Consider the following 14,278-nt stretch of genomic DNA (forward strand, 5'->3'; position numbering starts at 1 on the left):
ACTGGTCTCAGATCTTCTGTAAAATGTCTAACCAGCACTCAAAACTATCAAGCTTATCAAAAACAAGAAAAGTCTGAGAAACTGCCATAATCTAGAGGAGTCTGTGGAGACATGATGGCTAAATGCAATGTGGCATCCTGGAAGGTGTTCTGGCACAGAAGAAAGGACATCAGGGAAAACTAAGGAAATCTGAATAAAGCATGGACTTTAATTAACACTAATGTATCAATATTACTTCATTAATCATTGACAAATGTTCCCCACTAATGTGAGGTGTTAAGAGTGGAAATGGTATGGAGTGTAGGGGAACTCTCTGTAACACCTTTGTAACAATTCTATAAATCTAAAACTGTTCTAAATTAAAGTGTTTATCAAAAATAAAATAATTGTATTAGTCTGTTCTCACATTGCTATAAAGAACTACCTGAGAATGGGTAATTTATAAAGAAGAGAGGTTTAATTCGCTCTTGGTTCTGCAGACTGTACAGGAAGCAAGGCTGAGGAGGCCTCAGGAAGCTTACAATCATGGTGGAAGGTGAAAGGTGAAAGGAAGGAGTCATCTCTTATATGGCCATAACAGGAGGAAGAGAGAGAAGCAGGAGGTGCTACACACTTTCAAACAACCAGATCTCATGAGAACTCACTTGCTATCACAAGACTGGCAAGGGGGAAGTCCACCCCCATGATCCAATAACCTCCCACCAGGCCCCTCTTCCAACATTGGGAATTACAATTTGACATGAGAATTGGGCAGGAACACAAATCCAAACCATACCAATAATAATAGTAATAGTAAAAACTGGTCCCAGGCACTTATTAGTGGTATGACTTTGGGCAAATGACTTCCCTTCTCTAAGCCTCAGTTTCTTGTTTATAAAATGAGACAACAGTATCTGCCTCATGGGGTGGTGTGACTACTAAATAATGCAACACAGGCAAAAAGCCCTAGCACAATGCCTAGCACACAACTGACACTCATCAGACATTTGTTTTTAAAATCCCAACCAATAAATCTATCTTTGATTTATTATAATAACAAACAACAACCAGTCAATATTCAAAATTTCTTAATTTTCCCCAAAATGATTTTTATAGCTTTAAAACAATTTTTCCCCCAGTTCCAAGATTTGTGCTTTCCATTTCATTGACAGGCTTCTTTATTACCTTTTTTTTCTAAAACAATGGCCCCTCCCCACCTTTTTTTTTCCTGTCATGACACTGACACAAAGTTAAACCAGGTAGTCACAAGAGGCAAAGAACAGAGCTCCCCACCACAGCCGTGGTATGAGTAGGGCTGAAGACTGGCTTGAGTGATGTGTCTCCTTTTCACTCATGTGACCACTGGTTATGTCAACTGTGCCCAGGGCCAGGACCGCCTTCTCTATGCCAGGCATTTTGCTGAGCACTCTGTATACATTGTCTCCACATCTCTCAGCAACCCAATCAGTCAAGATTATTATTATCCCTGCTTAACAGATGAGAAAACTGAGGCTTGGGCCAGCTCAGTAACTTGCCTGAAGTCCTACAGCAGTCATCAGCAGAGCTGGGATTTGAACTTGGCTCCAAACTCATGCTCCTTTCCCTACACCACTGTCCCTGCTTCAAGGAGTCCCCACCTACAGGAATGGACTAGCACAGAAACAAGCATTTCAACAATACAGTGACATCAGTGCCATCACACAGCACGTAGGAGAGGCACAGGAACCACCAGAAAGGAAGCCCTTCTTGGGGTGGCCAGCAAGGCTCCCTGGGGGAAGTGGCATCCTGCTCTGCAGCCACACAGTGGATAGGCTGTCACCAGAAGGGCACAGGTACACAGTGGACAAGGCTGGAAAGCAGGTGAGCACCAGGCTGAGGAGGGTCCTGAACATTTTCCTTCATTTTTTATTTGTTCATTCATTCATTCAACAAGTATTTACAGAGTTTCTTCTAAGTGCCAGGTCTATTCCAGACACTAAGAAAACAGCAGAGAAGAAACAAGACAAAAAACTCTGGCTATGTGGAACTTAATCTAACACGAAAGAGACAGCAAACAAATAGGTAAGTAATAGAGATGGCAATAAGTGTTGCAGAGAAGGATAGAGCAGGGAAAGGGACAGGGAATGCCTGGGGACAGAGGCTGCGACGCGGGAAGGCCTCAAAAGATGTTTGGGTAAAGAGCTGAAGGAGGAAGGGAACTGGTTGTGGCAGTGACAGGAGAAGAATATTTCAGGCAGAAGCCATTGAGCTAAGAGCTGGGACTTGCTTCTGGGTCCACTGCAGGGCAGCACATGGCACTGGAGGCGGGGGGTAGCATGAGGGAGGGAGGCCAGTGCAGTGTGGCAGCTCAGGTGTGCACCTGCTGGAAGCCACAAGCTTGGAGATGGTGCAGGAGGTGGCAGGGAACAAATGAGCCAAAATGCTTCCACAGGTGGGGTGTCCACATGTCTGTGACAGGAGCCCTGAGCTATTCTCAAGCCCACTAAGGACTCTGAAGAGGAGAATTTGGGACACAGCAGGCAGGTCCTCGCAGTCCCCATCTAAGCAGATGGAGGAGTCCGCCTACCTCAACTGTGCCCAGGGCCAGCACTGCAGAAGCTACCACTCATCTGTCATTCAGGTCACAGGACCCCACTCCACTCCCCAGCCCTGACAGCCAGCATGGGGACAGAAGGGGCAGTAATGAACCCCCAAGCCCCTTTGGGACCTCAGCTGCCAGGTAACTGCTATGCAGATAAATTTAACGTGGCAAGTTACCTAACCTTTCTGGTTCTCCATTTCTTATTTGTAAAATGGGGATAATGACAGCACCTATATCTTAAGAAAAACTGAATGAGTTCATACATGTAAAGTGTTCATAACACCATTTGCATGTAGCAGGAGTTCAATAACTGTTAGTATCTATCATTGTGAGTGTAGTTGTTACGGCTGCTATTATCATCACCATCACCATCGACAGCAGTCCCTAGCTACATCCCTAGTCTACCCAGACATTTCCAGTACCATGGGGGAGGAAAAAGAGCTGGGAAATGCAAACTATAGAAAAAGTGTCCCCCTCACCTCCCCCTAGCTTGCAGGCCCCCTCCACTGTCCTCTCCTTTTCCTCCAATCTGCATCCCCTCCTTTTTTCTGGGTTAATCTTGTTTTAATCTTTTCTTTGGATTCATCCTGGCCCCGATGTAACACATCCAGAAGTACATTAACAGCTCATTAACTGCCACAAACTAATACATTTTATCCCATGTCAGGCCATGTCTAATCAATGGCCATAATAAATGCAACTCCATTCTAACAAGCTTCTGCACTTTCAGGACACTTTTCATCCAGTGCCTTGCTGACATCCCAGATACCCCAAGGAAAAAGGTGCTGTCTTGCCAAGTTGTAGTATCTTGGCATGTAAGAGTCATGAGAGCTCTAACAAGATATTTGCCTGTAGACATGCCTTATCCCTCAGCTTGAAGATGAAACGAGGCCCAGGGAGGGGAAGTGAATTTCCCAAGGTCACACAGCAGGTTGGGTGCCAAGCTCAAATGAGAACAGGAGTTTCCAAGCTAACATGTATGAAGCCCTTAACACCATGAGGCATTTAATCCTCATAGTGACCCTAAGAGCAGACACCATCTATATCTTCATTTTACAGATAAGGGCACCATGGCTTGGAGAGGCTAAAGGACTTGCCCATGGTCTCTAAGATGAGGCTGAGGAGGCTGACCTTAACCACCATGTGGTTTTCTAAAGGTTTCTCCGTCAAGGAGAGGAGAGGAGAGACAGGAGGAAGGTTTACTTTAGCCCATCACAAAGTGAGATCTAAGAGCATGAACCCTGAGGGCCACAGAGGTGAAGCTTCAGGAAGCCGGCTCTCATGTTTATTTGAGATACGTGTTAGGTTTCCCCAGCTGCCTCTAGGGGCTCTGTCTGGGTCAGCCTGGCAGAGGTGGGTTCCAGATGGCAAAGGACTTAACTGTCTTTGTACCAGCAATTTGTTGCCACAAATTCATTGAGACACACAATATAATACGCCCCCTTTTTTAAAATTGCAGTGCCTAGATCTGGCCCCGGATCTGTGTTGCTGGTGGGAATGTCCCCATCCATTAATTGAGTGCTCCTAGAATTAGCGGGGAAGGGAGGGCCTCCCCTAGCTGGTTTGGAAACCAGCACCTTCATGTTTATACCAATTCCCCACCCATGTTTGGCAGAATGAATTAAACAAAAGTCAAAACCTACTTCAGCAGGGTTCCTTACACAGAAGGAATTTGCTATCTGAAGTCCTGGGACCTCTTGAGTCATCCTGACCACGGCCCTGCCTTCCAGCCCACCTGTACCGGAGCCCCTCATGGGAGAGTCCCTGTGAAGCCACCAACATCCAGGCCCTCAGGACAGACCCAAATCCATTCCCAGTCACTGCGTTAAAAAGTCAGCTTTGTCCAAACGTGCCTTTACTCGCACGGCAGACAGGCCTAACGGGCCAGAAGGGATTTGTTAGGCTCTCTAGATCCATCATAATCTGTGTTTAAAGGTCCCCAAATGCCCATTTAGACAATCCACATTTTTTAACAGCCAGTAAATACTCTGGTACCGGGTCAGCATTTTTAAAGGTCCTTAAATAGCTCATTTGCATAATCCATATTTTCAGAGCCCCTAAGCATTCATCCTCCCTATGTAATCTCAATCTTTATTATGTGTGAGGAAGAAAAGACTCCAAAGGAGTGTAGCGGCCCTTAGCGCCCCTTCTGGAAAAACTATTTTAAAAATGACCAGATTTTCAAAAGCAGGCACAGGACCAACCACAAAAGGAAAGTTTCTAAAGGAAAACTATTAACCTGTGCAGGCCTGTGGATGATCTTTCCGTAAAGGCAGGAAAACCCCCTGTGGGCTCCCCAAGGACACTAATTACACAACAGGCCCTGCAAACACTTCCAGTAAGGTTGGAGCCTCCCCTTTCCTATGGGTTCCCTCCTGGAGGCCAGGAGGTGCAGGCAGGTTCCCCCAACAGCTTTTCAGCAGCACCTTCCCAGGTTTAGTCTCAGCTCAAAGTCTTCCCTGGGGGAAAGGAAAGGCAATTTGCTAACAAAATGTAGGTCCCATGATTGAGGATCACTCAACACAGATATGGGGCAAAGCCTTTGCCTCATGGGTAACAGCGTGGATCCTCTGTTAGTCATAAGACCCAGAAGACCGTGAGAAAAAGCCCTTTTGGGACCTCCGGGTCCCCAAACCTCAGCATCCCGCAACATACCCATGTAACAAACCTGCACGCGTACCCCCTGAATCCAAAATTAATAATGAAAAACATGAATCCAAGACAAGATGGACCCACACTGCTGCCCCTCCACTGTCTCAGAGGGAAAAGCTATGTCTTCATCAGAAGGTTATCCAAATTCCAAATCATCTTCAGCCACAGGCAAAACGCAGATGGAACTTGCCAACAAGATGCTGAGCCGAAGAAGCAGACGTGAGAGGACAGGGACTGATGATTCTGTTCCCTCAGATTCCCAGAACAGACAAAACTCATCTACGATCAGGGAAGCCGGGGCCTGGGTTGGGAGGAGGCGCTTGGGGGCGCCTCTGATCGCGTGATATGGGTGCCCTGCATCTGGCCGTGTTCACTCGGGAAATGCTGTGAGCTGCACTTTTTTTTTTTTTTTTTTAAGTAACCCAAATTCTTTTAGTTCCAATTTCAACTTCCTTAGCATTGCTCTGAAATCCTCTCATGCTGCACTTTTATTTTTACTCTTCTGAGCACATCCGGGATGCCCAACTCTCTGGAAAGAGGGATTAATTTTTTTTTTCGGTCCAGATTTTTGAGATTATTTAGGAAAGGTTTAGGGCAAGGAGAATATTTATAGCAACAAGGACGTGTCTAAACGCACTGGAGGCTTCTTTGCCCGGAACTCCCACATCTGCTAGAAACCACCCCCCACCCCCACCTCGGGGAGGGACCCTGAAGAGAGTTAGGGGAAGAAGGAGGAGAGGGGGACGCTGGCAGAGAAAGCCGGCCAGGTCTGACCGAGGGGATGAGTGTCTGAAGCCAGGGGGCTCTGGGCTTCTCCGGCCTCAGGCAGGAAGCGGGGCTGGCTGCGGTCGGGACCCAGCGCCCCCCAGGCCCTCCAAAGACTGGTTGAGCTCAGAACCAGAAGGAGCGAGGGAGCAGAGAAAGCCGGGGGCGGGCTCGGGGTAAGACAGGAAGGGAGTGAGATGAAGGTGAGAAGTGGGAGGGGAAGGAGGGAAACCGAGAGGAATTGAGGGTGGGCTCGGCGTATCTAGAGCAGTCCGCGGAGGACGCTGAGGCTCGCCGGGGAAGTGCTGTGCCCGAGGCGCCCCAAAGGTGGGCGGCGGTGCCAGCTCAGACCCACGCCTCTCTCCAAGTCCCGACTCCTGCGGACTCGGCTGCAGGCGGGGTCCATGAGGGCGGGCAGCAGAGCTCAGACGATCCGGCTCGGTTTGGTCAGCAGACCCCCGGTAACGCCCCGCACCGTCGGCGATCCCTGCCCTCTTCCACTGCGCCCCCACAAGCCCCGAGCTCGCCCGTCCTTCCCCCCGGCGCTCCGCTCTGTGGCCCCCTCGCATCCCACCGTGGGGGTGCAGCTCCCCTGGCACAGCCCGACGGTGGGAGAGGGCGGCCAGCTGGACTAAAAGCCCCGTCCCCGGGCGGGACCTTCCTCCCCGCACCCTGACGCGGCGGTTTGCCGGGGGCCTCTGCGTCCCTCTGCCCCGCGCCCTGGATGGGGAGGGTCTGGGCTCCGCGCCGCGAGGCAGCGCGACGGCTGCGGGCGACTTGGCGTGCGGTGCTGAGGACCCTGGGGGAGTGTGCGCTGGGACGCCGGGGACTCGGGGTCCTAGTGCCACCGGACGCAGGGGGAGTAGCGCAGGTCTGGGGGCGGGGTCTCTCGAGGCGCAGACAACAAGCTAGATCCTGAGCCCTCTGCTTCAAAGCGGGTAGCGCCTTCGCCCACGCCTTCCCTCCCACCATCCCTGCCTGGCTGCCACCCGGAAGTCCCCGTCCGCGCCCCGACAGCGCCGCCCTCCGGCTGGCTGCAGCGCGGGCCCTCGGTAGGGGGCGTTCCAAGGCCCCGCCTCCTCGTCACTGCCACGGATGACGACACCCCAGGCCCCCGGCCCCGCCTCCGCCTCTGCCTCCGCGGCCAGCACTGGGGAGCGTCCTGGCCTGCGCTTGCTCCCCAACCCCTCCTTGCCCCGCTCTGAGCCGGCGCGTCCTTGCTCTCCCACCACTCTTCTCTCTCGGGCCAGCCGAGCCTAAAAGGCCTCTCCTCTTCTGTTTTTCCAGTTCCCTCCTCAATTTCACCTCCTCGGAGACCCTCCACCACTCAGATCTTCAGCGAGCAAGTCACCTTTCCTTTAGATAGACAGACAGGTTAGAGATAGATTAGAGAGATTAGATAGAGATTAGATGGATAGATTAGATAGACTGATAAGATGAAAGATGTAGATGGTAGAGATTTGCATACATATGGATAGATACATATGGATAGATCATAGATAGATGGATGATTGATGCGATGTGGATGATAGATGGTTGGATAAAGATGATAGTTATAGATGATAAAAAGGCATAGATGATAGATACATATAGATGACAGAGATAGATAGAGATGATATATAACATTGTAACACGTATAGATAGGCCACAGATAGGTAGGCAGTAGGTAGATAGGAGGTAGATGGATGGATATGCGTATAGATATAGGTATATGTCCTGAAGGGACAACCCGGACCCCAGGCTGGCCAGGACAGTACCCAGGCTTTGGCAACCTCCTCAATAGACACGAAGCTGCAGGTTTTCAGCTGCTTACGCCGGGCAAACTGTAAAGTGCTTTAAATCCCTGGAACTAACCACAACGGCAGCTTAGCCTGGAAACTCAAGTGCTGGCTGCAGGCAGTTTGAGCGCAGCTCCAGGGCTGCAAGGTTGCCTGCAAGTAACACGACATTTGTTCATTCTTTCAAGCATCTGCTGAGCCTGTTGCAGCTGCCTGTGGCTGGGTTCCGGCACTCAGAGACCCTGGGCCTGCTCGAGAGGGGCTGACATTATGGTGGGCATCAGAGACACCCACACAGAGCCTCACTTGATCCATGTGGCAGTGCCCTGGGAGAGGACAGGGAGGGGTGCTGGGAAACACGAGAGGGGCAGGCATTTGACCTGGGTCCTGAGGACAGGCTGAGGTTCGCAGAAGAAGAAAAACCACATCAGTCAGAGGCACCAGTAGGTGCCCATCGGAATAGAGGGCCTGGTTCCTCCTGGGCCAGGAAGCAGTTTTGTGGGGCTGGATCCCCAGATCCTGAGACGACAGTGGGTGCTGGGGTGTAGCTTGTGCTCAGAGAGGAGGAAAGCTGGCTGAGGCCAGGTTGAGAGGGATTCTGAGAGCCCATCTATTTCTCCTGTTCCCATCTCCTCTGTTATACCTGTCCCCAGGCGCCTGAAATGACAAAGGTGCACAACCCCGGTCCTCTGGGCCTGGACTTCAAACCTATACACATGTGACAATCCCCGAGTTAGACAGCCCTCCTTCAGGAGCAGCTCTGGATGTCAAAGGGTTACGCTGCTGTCAGCAGCCCCTCCCTCTGTCTGACCTGAATCCCCCCACCCACCCAGGGACAGCCTCCCCCTCAGGGTGACTCAGCCCCTGACTCCCAACTCCCTCCCTGCCATCAGCTAAGACTGTAACTGGTTACCATAGCGACCTCAAGAAGCCCGGTTCATACCCCTCCTTCCTGATGAGACCTGGAGGTCTAAATTGCTCCTGAGATGAACGCTGTGCACAGCTCCTCACCTGCAGAGATAGTTGACAGGCAGCAACCCAGCGCCTTCCTCCCCTGCACAAACTCAGGAAGGGAGCGATGGCAAGAGAGGGAGGCCAGATGACAGATACCTCCACCACCGGGCCTCCAGGCTAGCACTTCCCTCCATAATATGGGGGTCCCCAGGGAGAGGAGGACAAAGGACATGAAGGCAAGAGCTGAAAACTACCAAAGAAGTTTGGTGTCCCCAGGAGAAACTACAGGTAATACCAAGATTTTCCATTCTTCTAGGCCATCTTTGAGAATGCACTTGGGAGGGATGGATCCTTATTTGTGAAATGTTGTCTTCCTCAGCAAAGTTTTGCACACACACATGAACACACAGAACACCAAAAGATTCTTCCTGAAACATGGTCCATTAAGCTCCTGCCCCAAACCATCAATAGCTCCCCATTGCCAAAAAAGAAGACCCAAACTCCTTTCCCTGGCCTCAGCCTCCTTTCTACCCAGCGACCTGCCTTGCTGCCCCTAAGAACTCCTGTCCCACTCTGCATGCCATACCCTCAGCAGACCACTTCCTGCTTCCCAAAGGTGCTCTGTCTCTCCTGCCACCATGCTCATCTGGAGATGACCCTCTGCCTGGGCCACCCTAGCTCCGTGTTCACTTCCTCAAGCTCAGCCTTAATCCTCAGGCCCCCTCACCCACTCCCCCAGTTAAAATTTCACTCCTTCTTCCTGGTGGCACTTTTGGAGTCCTGTTAGAGAATAGAGTCTGCCGTGCATCACTGAGACCTAAGTGTGTCTGTCATCTCCATGGCCCGGGGCCCCTAAAAGACCAACATGTTTCACTCACTTTCCTGTCCCTTCACCCCTCAGAGGGTCTAGCATGGGGCCAAAAGCCAATGTGAATTGCTTGGCGCTGACCCACCCTCCCTCTCCTCTCTGACTTGCTTTCTAAGATCTTCACCAAAGATGAGTGACGAGACTGTGAATGGGCAGACACTTCACATTCACCCAGGGAAGCCTCCATCCCCTGGTAAAGACACAAGAACAGGGGAGCTGAACCCTTCGCCTCTGGACTTCGGGACCACCCATTGTAACTATTCTTCCTCCATCCCAGCTCTTCAGAGCTGTGACTGGCTGGAGGGAGGTGGGCTGCTGGGCTGCCTCCTCTGGGGATGGAGACAGGGCAGCCTGGCCACAGGCACAGGAGGCAGGACTCAGGAACAGGCTGCTAGAACGTGCAGGTGACATTCCAGCTGTACCCAGGCCCAGGTCTGGGCCCCAGTTTCCACCTAGAGGTGGTGTGAGCAGTGTGGCAGCTGGCTCTGACCGCCAAGACATAGTGAGCTGAGGCTGCAGGGCCGTAACCCTGGCAGGTCCCAGCCACACCTGCAGACACAGCCCTCAGAGGCAGAGGCTAACACGGTTAATTGGTTCCAACCTTCAGCTAAAAGTAGGAGCATTGATCAGGCACCCGTGAGGCTCAGAAGCTGTGGCCTCTGAGGATGCTGTACTTCCGTGTAAGCTGAAACCCAGAAAAGAGAAATCCGATCAGAGGTTGTGATGCTCACTTCCCAGCCGGGCCAGAGTGGGGCAGAGAGGTGGCAGGCTATAAATAGTGGAGGAACCGCCAGTGATAATCCACTGGAGAGAAGGGATAGGGCACTCTTCCCCCAGGAAGGAATGGCAGGCCTGTCCAAGGAACAGCGGGGCCTGTCAGAGCAGAGGACAGGAGATGGTGGCCTCATCCCCACCCACCCAAGGCCCAGTCCCCTTTCCCTGTCTGCGAAGGGCTTGCTTCTGCCCTGACTCCGTGGAGCATGGGGACTTACAGGGCAGGCATAGGATGAGGGGACTTCAAATAACGGTCTTGGGAGTTGAGTTCAGGCTCTCAGTGGAGCCAGGGCTTGGCCAGAGTTCATATGATTTCAGTGTAGGAAGCCGACACCGTCTGTGCACCCCGACACGGAAGCACAAGTCCACTCTCCTGTCACTCAGCCATCCCTCCAGAAATGCATCCATCCATCCATCCATCCAAATATCTAGTCATTCAGTAATTCATTTGACAAATAAGAATTGAGTCCCAATGATGTGGCAAGCCCTGTGCTAAGTTCCTTGTGACCTCCCCTGTAAACGGTGCTGCTTCTCCCCGTCCTTCTTAGGGTGCTTGTAAGAACCCATCGAGGAAAGAAATGTGCTTGCAGCCTGGGAAGTGTCACACATGTATGGGTGAGTTGTGGCTTTGACAGAGAGAAGCCTTTGGGTGCTTCCAAGAAGGGAACACCCCAGCCCCTAAGAGCTTCCTTTCCCTCCTTTCGTCCTCAAAATCTCAGCCCAGGAGGCCTTGATTGGCATTCATGGGCTATGGCTTTTCAGGTCAACTTTGAACTCTTATGCCTTTTTCCTAATATGAGGGTCTAGAATGTAAATTTTGAGATCCTTACTGAAGTATGCTTCCCCCTAAACTTGCTGTGTGCACTTGGGCAGGCCAGGTGACCTCTCTGTGCAACAGTTTCATCCGCTGTAAAATGGCAGTGACATGAGTAACTATCTCTTAGGGCTGTCGTGATGATCAGAGAGTCAGTATATGTGAATTGCTTAGCATAGTGGCTGGCACAGAGTAGGTACTATCTAAGGGTGAGCTACTTGTGGAGATGATGCAATCTGCCCCTGGGAAATGGGGGTTCAGGCTCACCTTTTACAAAGGGACCCTAGGGGGTCCTATGAGACAAATGCTTCTGGCTTTAAGATACATCAAGCCTTAGTCTCCTCAGATTTTAAACCATCTCCATACAACAGCTGTTCTAGGAAGGAATCTTGGGCTTCTCTCAGAGCCTCAGACCAGAAACTCTGTGTCCTAAGATACTGCAGCCTCTTATAGGAAGGCACTGCAGGTCTCACAGGGAGAGGAAGAGTTATACAGAACCCTGTCTTCCCTCTTCCTACAATCATTCCTACAAGGTCTTCCTCCTACCTCTCCCACAGGGAGATGAAGGGTTATACAGAACGCTGTCTTCCCTCTTCCTACACTCATGTGGGTAAAAAGCTGAGATTTTTCTTGCACTTGGAGTAGAACAAGGGGTACAGCTAAAGTGATGGACTGCTGAGAGTTTCTAGCTGCTGCTGGATTCCATTAAGTTCCATCGGATTAAGGATGAGCTTAGTGTATAATGTATAAACCCATGGACAGAGACACTGCCTTGTTTAAGTAATGGTTTACATTCATGACACAAATATAAATGGATAGTCATTTCTTTCTTCAGGGCCCAGCACAATTCATTAGTAGCTTCTAGTAGCTTCTAGCCTTTTGTCCCTTTCAAGCAGAAAACAGACCCAGCTCAGAGAGCAGTGGCTGGGTCTGCTCAGGACCCAGGAGCCCAAAGCACACAGGATCCCAAACGCTCCAGAGTCCATAGAGACTTTGTTGTCAAGCACATCAGAGATCATGACTGCTATATATTCTTGGTGCTTCTTTTCATCCATTCAGAGTCTCAAATGTTCTCTCTTCACTTTCCTGCTTCATTCAACTATGCTAAGACTGACAGCCTCCTGAGATACTAACGTGATAAGACACAATCCCTGCCCTCAAGGAACTTTAGGGTAAGCCTGTCTCCCTGACCTTGGCTTCTTGAACTTAGCCCTGTTCCATATAAACCTTTTTCCTCCTTCCTACTTTCCTCCCACCATCATTGCTGGCTGGTACCAGCTGCTTACTTTGTGTTTCTAGTTGCATTTCCTTAGCCTCTGTCTCCAGCTGAGCACTGGACTGCACACTGCAGAAAACAAAGGGGAAGAAACAAAGGCACTGGCCTGAAGGAGTTCACGGCCCACTGGGGAGCTTTTTCAGAAATATAACCAAAGAAGCCCCTGCCCTGGAGAGCTTTCAGTCCACAGACAGTGCATCCTAGATAGAAAGGGGCCCTCTCTTAAAGAGGTCCAACCCTTCTCATTCATGTAACTATGGCACAAAACAGTAGGTGCCAGTAGCACAAACAGTTCAGAGAAAGATACTGCAGAGCGCTATTGCCTTAGCATCCCTGGGAAAGGTGCATGGGCTGTAACCAAGCCCCATTGTTCCACCTGGGTGATCATGGCCATTGCTAGGGGAGAGCAAATTTACATGTGGACACAGGTACTTATGCTCTACCTGCAACGACCCAAAACTCTCTTGCTGTTCAAACATGTCCAAGCAGTCCCCCTGGGTCCAAGGCAGAGGGCCCACTCCAAGTGGGAGACCACAAAATGACCTTATACAAACACCAGAAATTAGGTCTTAGACACATGAATGGGACAAAGACTAAGTGTCAAAATCCCAAACTCAGTCACCAGCCAATGGGTGAAGCGGGCGGCAGGAGCAGAGGAGAATGCATGCGCTTCCTCCAGTGTCATCTTTTTCCATCCCTACGACCCACAGAAGGGTGACATTATTCCCCTTTTACAGATGCAAACACTGAGGCCCAGAGAGGTTATCCTGCGCAAGGCCCTGCAATTAGTAAGTGGTAGAACCAAGACCCAAGCTTTTTATTTTTAAAGCTGGGTCTTTTCAACTATACCATTCAGACTACAAAAGCAGAGAAATCTTTTCCACTTTTTTATTTGTTATAAATATTTCATTGATCAACATTTAGTTCCTCAGGCACCTGTGTAAGGTCCTCCACATCCCAGGGCAGGAGGCCCGGGGCTCTAACTCAAGGCCGTGACCCACAGACGTACAGGAAAGGCAGTCCCCTCCCTCCCTTCCTGGCCACAGCAGGGCTGGTGCTGCGGTGTCAGCGCTCCAAGGTATCTGCCGAGGCAATTTCAGCTCCAATTTGCTCAAACTCCAGACCAAAGGCTCAGTCGCAGACTCTGATGTGCCGAACAAAACCAGAGACAGGAACTCGTCTCAATCACTGAGTCAGCTGGCGGTGAGAAAACGGGCAGGTGGAAAGCTGGGGAGGGCCCTCCCTCCATGTCCCCATTTCCTAGACTGAGCTGGCCCTGCATTTTCTGCACCCAGGGCTGCTCCCAGAGCAGGCACTAGAACCCTCTGCAGATCCCAGACCCTGTTCTGCCCTGGAAGCAGTGAGGCACCTCACAGGCCCCCAAAGTCATCTGAGGCTGGTGGCTGGAGTGCAGTGGCATGATCACAGCAAGAAATCCTCCAACCTCAGCCTTCTGAGTAGCTGGAACTCTAGGCAGTGCCACCACACCCGACTAATTTTATTTTTTGTAGAGATGGGGTCTGGCTGCATTGCCCAGGCTGGTCTCAAACTCCTGGGCTCAAGGGATCCTCCTTCCTCAACTTCCCAAAGTGCTGGCATTACAGGTGTGAGCCACTGTGCCACCTGGGACTGCTTTCTAAAGAGATTTTCTATCTTAGAATCTGTGGTGGCCACTTGAGGAGGAGCTGGTGAGAGGTGGCATAAAGGTCTGGCCTGTTCCCCTTTATTTAGGGTTGAGGAACCCCACAGCAAGGGACTGCTAACTCTGCCTTCAGCATGTCTGGGAGCAGATTCTTTCCACTGGCTCCATGAAGGCCTCCTGCGGATCATTTCTCAC

The 14,278-nt window shown here is 50.9% G+C and overlaps 2 protein-coding genes across 3 annotated transcripts in view; both read right to left on the reverse strand.

The window, feature by feature from the left end:
• Window positions 1-14,278, reverse strand: part of XKR6 (XK related 6) — a 308,294-nt gene that overhangs the window by 113,970 nt on the left and 180,046 nt on the right. The window lies entirely within an intron of this gene.
• The window catches only part of LOC134810815 (uncharacterized), a 36,963-nt gene continuing 36,000 nt past the window's right edge, over window positions 13,316-14,278 (reverse strand). The window contains exon 2 of one of the 2 annotated variants that reach the window (XM_063816873.1): window positions 13,316-13,585. The gene's annotated coding sequence lies outside the window, so the exon portion shown is untranslated. Of the gene's footprint in view, window positions 13,639-14,278 lie in introns of both variants that reach the window. The other variant, XM_063816872.1, reaches the window with a different exon arrangement.

This window comes from Pan troglodytes, chromosome 7 (assembly GCF_028858775.2).
Source record: "Pan troglodytes isolate AG18354 chromosome 7, NHGRI_mPanTro3-v2.0_pri, whole genome shotgun sequence".
NCBI lineage: Eukaryota > Metazoa > Chordata > Mammalia > Primates > Hominidae > Pan > Pan troglodytes.